Source organism: Vombatus ursinus, unplaced genomic scaffold (assembly GCF_900497805.2).
Source record: "Vombatus ursinus unplaced genomic scaffold, bare-nosed wombat genome assembly UNPS02010618.1, whole genome shotgun sequence".
Taxonomy (NCBI): Eukaryota; Metazoa; Chordata; class Mammalia; order Diprotodontia; family Vombatidae; genus Vombatus; species Vombatus ursinus.
In genome coordinates, this window is record NW_020950396.1 from 1 (window position 1) to 6,097 (window position 6,097).

The 6,097-nt window shown below is 46.8% G+C and overlaps 1 long non-coding RNA gene across 1 annotated transcript; it reads left to right on the plus strand.

The window, feature by feature from the left end:
* The first annotated feature begins 1,600 nt into the window (after positions 1 to 1,600).
* On the plus strand, positions 1,601 to 5,679 carry LOC114037817. Its single transcript, XR_003568512.1, has 4 exons — positions 1,601 to 1,647; positions 1,970 to 2,013; positions 4,616 to 4,702; positions 5,635 to 5,679. It is a non-coding gene; the product is annotated as an uncharacterized LOC114037817 (long non-coding RNA).
* Positions 5,680 to 6,097: the final 418 nt, after the last annotated feature.

Here is a 6,097-nt window from a genome sequence, read left to right on the forward strand (position 1 = left end):
ATAGATTTAGAGTTGGAATTCAATTAAATTCATAGGATCATAGATTTGGAGGTGGAAGTGAATTGAATTCATAAGATCATTGATTTAAAGCTGTAATTGAATTAAATTCCTCAGATCATTGATTTAGAGCTGGAATTAAATTGAATTAACCTCATAGGACTACAGATTTCGAGTTGGAATTGTATTGCATTGCACTGTTGCCTCAAATCCCCATAGCTAATACCCATCCCCCTAGCCATTCTCCATCTCAGCTGATTCATACCCAGTCCAAGCCAGCCTAGGGTTCCCCTCTGTCTCTCCTTTGCGCACAGCTGTACATCTCTCTTCAGGTGAATGTACCTGGAGTTTCTCAAGGCCCACTGCCCTCCTTTCATGCTGTGCCCTAGCTGGGTGTTTGCTAGTGTCTCAGGTCCTCCAAACCACTAGATGTGATTTCATCTGAAGTGGCAAATGAGCACAGTGGTTAATGCGTTTTTATTTTCAGAAATGTCACAAGTAATTAGGATGCTGTGCCTCGTCTCCTTCCTTTCCCTCTCAAGTGCCATTTAAAATCTCAGCCGCTGTTCTTCAAGAAGCTGCCACAGCTCTCATTATTTACACCCCTCCTCGGGTCCCATCAAGGTTGTTTCTTTGCTATAATTGATCCTAAAATAAATTCCTCTCCACTCCATAATTAAAGGAAATTGCACTTATTAGCAAATCTCATGATTATGTCTTAGGTGAATACATATGGAAATAAATATTAGGTCATCCTCTGGGCCTGTAGGTAGTGCTGGAAGCAGTGTGGTGATGGCACCGGCCATGGTGGTGGTAGAGATCTCTGAGTATTGACTTGGGGAAACCAGGGCTCCTGATTACCGTTGGCTTCATGTGGGGATATGGCCCCCAAGGGGAAGGCAATAGCTGCCATCCAAAGGACTTTTCTGTGCTGACCTGATTGATCCTTTGGGGAGCTTTGGCAATTCTCATTGACCCAAATCAAGACCCTTCCCTTGGCTTTGTAGAGGATCTCTGAGAATTGACATGGCTGAAATACAGAGACCCCACCAGCCTTAGTTAGGCTGGTCCTAGGCATTTCCTGGGCCCTTTGCTTATGTCCTCCTGAGATGCCCCACAGCATGGAGGTAACAACACTAGCTTCCAAAGGCTTAGTCAGTGAAGCCCAGTCTCCAGTGGGTCCTTCTGAACTGGAAAGATGCCAACTTGGGCCCTGTCTATATGTGCCTGTTAAAATCCAAGGCCCACCCTTTTCTTTGGTTCTGTATGACTCCTGATCAACCCTTATTGGGGAGGAAGGCATTTGTGTTTCTTCACCAACTTTCATACTTGTTTTTAAAATCATCTATACTTGTGTATAGATGATTGCAAGTTAGACCATTTATAAATGGGCCACCCTAGTCAACCTCTTTTATTTTAAAGACTAATTGATAGATTGGTGGTGACAGGGGATGGTTGGGATCAGCACTCCGACCAATCCGTATGTATGTATGTATGTATGTATGTATGTATGTATGTATGTATGCGTGTATGTGTATGTGTATGTATGTATGTAATCAGACCCATTCATGATAAGAACATGACCTCTTTTCTTCTGTTTTACAGACGATCTAGCCTGGTCATTACAACCAAAATCTTCTGGGGAGGAAAGTAGGTCAATTTATTTATTTAGTTATTGGTTTATTTTGTTTGTTTCTTGGAATGGTACCGATCCCATTGTCACCCTTCAGTCTTATGCAATGATCAATAGGGCATTCTGCCCACAATCACGATCATCCTGGGTTCTGTCCATTGAGGGGAGCCCCTAGTCAGACCTCCAGAAATGAGAGCCTGCTGGCTTAGGGGCAGGATGGAGGGGAAGGCTCTTTAGAGAATCCAGGCATGGTCAGAAGCCCCTACCAGGCCCTGTGGAAAATCTGGGTGAGGGATCAGAAGAAATTGGATTCATGCATGCCGTTGACCTGTTTTTCAGAGCAGAGACTGAGAGAGGCCTGTCCAGAAAGCACATCATAGAAGGTAAGGCCCAGGGCCACCTCCACTAATCCACTGGCCACAATTCTCAAAGAATCCAAGAGCAGGAGGGGTAGCTCATGCTTTTCAAAGGGCTTGCGGGTCACAAAGTATTCCCACAGGTGTTTTCTCATCCCATCTTCATCAACTACCCTGTGTGGTAAGTAGTGCAGGGATTATTGTTCCCATTTTTCAGATGAGGATACTGAGGCTTGGCAAGAAGGGATGGCTAACTGAGGGATACCCAGCCAGTTAAGTGGCCGAGCCAGGACTAACCCAAGTCTTCTGACTCCTAGATCCAAGATGCTTGCTGTAGCCTCTTTAGTAGAGATCTCAGATTCATGTAATCCGGTCCTCTTCCTCCATGGAGCATCACAGGAACCTCGGGTAGGAGGGACCTCTCAGACTACCTGGCCTGACATGTGCCTGCCCAAGAGTCCCCTCTCCCGTACCAGGCTCTGCTTGATGCCCTCCAGTGAGCAAGGAGCCCACGACATGCGTAGGCTTGCATCCACTATGGATAGCTCTCAGTCTACCTCGTAGCTCCGCAGTAACACTGCCTCTTTCGCGTGATAGCCCTCCAAATACTTTATTCATGCCCTTCTTCCCACCTGCCCCCACCACACACCAGATGCATGCATGCATACACGCAAGCGTGCACACGTGCGCGCGCACACACACACACACACACACACACACACCCTTCTTGTCTCATCCCCAGTTCCTCATTCTTCATATAGCATCATCTCCATTCCTGTTACCATCCTGGTCATCCTCCTTGGTACATGATGGAACTCACCAGTGTGGCCCCCAATACTGAATACAATACTCTAGATGTGGACTGACTGTGGCAGAAGACAGCAGGACTGTGTCAGCTCCCTCATTCTGGATACTCTACCTCTACTATGAATAAATGAATGAATGAATGAATGAATGAATGAAAAAACCTCTAGAATGAATGAATGAATAAAGCATCTATTAAGCAGTTACTGCATGCCAGGCACTATGCAAAAGACTGAGGCCTCAAGGAACTTAACATTTGTAAAGGGGAACGACAACTCATAAAGGGGAAGCCTTTAGATTTTTATGACATTGCTTTATTGACTTTTATGGAGATTGAAGTCCCCTTAACTCCCCGCCCCATCTAAATCATTTAAGACTTAGACTTAAGACTTGATTGGTTTAAGACCCTAGTAGGACCCTAGCACTCTGGGGGGAATAGGAGGGAATAATACCCAGTACAGATAAGTGATTTTTCTGGAGAGATGATAACGAATCAGGAGAAGACATTCTACTGTAGTGAGTTATTTGTCCTATTCTTAACCACACCATGGAAAGGGATCCTGTGGCACCCCCTTTGCAGGACCTTTCTCCTCCCGTGCTTTCTTATCCCTGTGCCCAAATTCTTTTCTTCTCTGCATTAAACAGTCCCTAAACCTCGGATTTGGAGAGGACCTCAGAGACTATTGAGCCCCAAAACCCATGCCTCCACACATATCTCCTCTGCAAACTCAGATAAGTGGTCGTCCCAATTTATCTTAAAGACCTCCAGTGATGGGGAACTCACTACCTCTCAAAGCTGCCCATCCCCTTTTGTTTTTTTTGCATTTTGTATATTGTATTTTGTATTTTTGTATTTTGTATTTTGGTTGATATTTTTTCAATCAACCTTTTCAACAACTCTAATTGTTAGAATGTTTTCCTTTCATTTTATCAAAGCTAAAGTGACCTCTTTGTCCCTCACTTTCTCCCCCTTCCCACATTGCTCCTAGGTATTGCTTCTAGATTCAATGAAAGCAAGTCTAATTACTCTTCCATAGTGTAGCTCCTCAAATACTCACATGGCTATCAGTTCCCCCACAAATCTCCCTGTTTTCTAGACTAAACATGCCCCGTTCCTTTAGCCAAACCTCACAAGTTTGTTGAGGTTATCTTTCTAAATCCTTCTCCCTGACCCTTTCATGGTAGCCAAGGAAACATAACAGCTGAGCATCCCCACAGAGGCTGATGTCCTACAGTCACAAGGGTTCCCCAACACATGCAAGGTTTGTCTTTGAGACCAAAGACTTGGGAGACAGGAGTCCTGAATTCCCCCTTGGGCTCCTTCCATTCCTGAGTCCTTATCCCTTGAGGACAGATCATAAGCCAATATTTCTTCTCAAGGGAGCAGGGCTCGTTCCCTAGGTCACAAGGATATTGGATTCTACCCACTGACCTTGGATTTTGTAGGAAAAAGCTTCCTGGGAAGTGAGCAGTGGGCCTGAGGCATTGCTGACTTTGGGGTTGAAACATCTGGACAAAAACACCAGACTGCCCTAGGAATTCTCATCCTTACTCTCCCCGCCTTGCTGTGCTACCTTGCATAATTTTTCAGTCTCTACTTTTTAATTTATTTTTTATTGTTTTTGCCACCTAGCACGGGGCCTGGCACATAACAAGCTCTTAATAAATGCTTACTAATAGCTTGATGAACCCCACCGTGAATTTGTGCAAAATTAACCCAATGGCCTCTTCCGCCTTTCAATCAAAAATAAGCCTGGGCGCCTTGTACAGGTGTCCCAGGCCCTAGACGGGAACTTCACTGATGGTCCTGGTGTCTCCTCGCTAGGCCTGAAAGCCTCTTTGGAACGGCTCCAGTTAGAGTACGTGGACGTGGTGTTCGCCAACAGACCCGACCCTAACACTCCCATGGAAGGTAGGTCTTCTTAATAAAGCGCCAACTGCCATCTCCCCACCCAGGCCCAGGTTTGACCATCCATGAGATGGAGGCGTGTCGAAGGGAGGTAGCTGATCCCACCGCCCTGAAGCCAGAAGGTCACCAGACCACATGGGGCAGGCTCAACATGGGGAGCCAACCAGCAAGCCACAGAGACGCTCTTTAACCTTCCATGTCCGTGGTTTGGCCAGGGAAGGTGGGATTTCCCAGGCCTGGAAGTGACAGGGGTGACTAGGCAGGGTAGAGGGCCAGACCCTTCCTGCTGGAAGAGAGACCCAGGCATCTCTCCACCTGGCACCCCCTTCCTTAAGCCCTGCTGCCAACATCTCCTTGCTGGATGGACGGACAGAGGTTCTGTCCTTGCCTCTCTGGTTTCACATCCAACCTTGTGCTCCCCTTCTGTGTTTCTTAATTGCATGGAATGTTGAACCCCCCTCCCTCAAGTTAACATCTTGTTAGTGAAGCAGGGTCACAACTAATCCTACGATCTGTCCTGTTTGTGTTTTGTTGGGCGTCGTAATGTCCTTTGCTTTGGGGTGGAGTGAGTCAGGCATCCTCTCGTGTCTGGGCAGCAGTGCTCGGTGCCAGCAGGGCAGTTTGGGTCGGCTTATTTTGGTCTTTGGTTCTTTGAGCCCACCCCTCGGCCCCCCCACTCCTCCACTGCAGCCCCCTCCCCCCTCCTCAGTGCTTCGCTGCTTCAGGAACATAGAAAATCAGGCCTCTGAGATGTGATTCCCAACCATCCCCCATCTATTTATTTATATCTATATATTTTCCTTAAAACAAGTGGTCTTTGAAAGGTGATTTATGCCTCCCTTCCCTCCCCTCCTGCCCCGCTTTGTCATAGCGTGCCTTATGGTATTCCAGCAGTTATAAACTCTGGTCTCTTTAAATCTTTCTTTTATCACCAGGGGACCCATTTAGTTCTTCCAAGTCAAGAACATTCATCATAGAAGGTACATAGTACCCGCAGTCCGACTATTGACTTCTGTGTCCGAGTGGCATTTTATGAGACAGATTCTGTATTTTTATTTACACTACTCCCTTACCCCCCTGATGACAAACTTCTCCATAAAATGCATAAAGAAAAAAAAAACTGCCCTCTGAAAACATCTTGCAAGTAAAGGGAAAAAAACCAGCTAGCCTCTTAGTTCCTAGTGTCCCCCTCCTTCTCTCCCCCAGTCCATGTGGTCACTTCATTCCTTTTTTCCTCTCTTCCCCTCCCTTTTTCTGCATGCCTGCCCCCACCCTCCCCTCACCCCCGCGTGCTTGTATTGCTAGAGAGCTCATCAGGTGATGGTTCTGCCTGGGGGCCTCCTCCCTGTTGGGGGGGGAGGGTGGCATTGGAGCCCCAGGACATCTCTGCTGCACTCA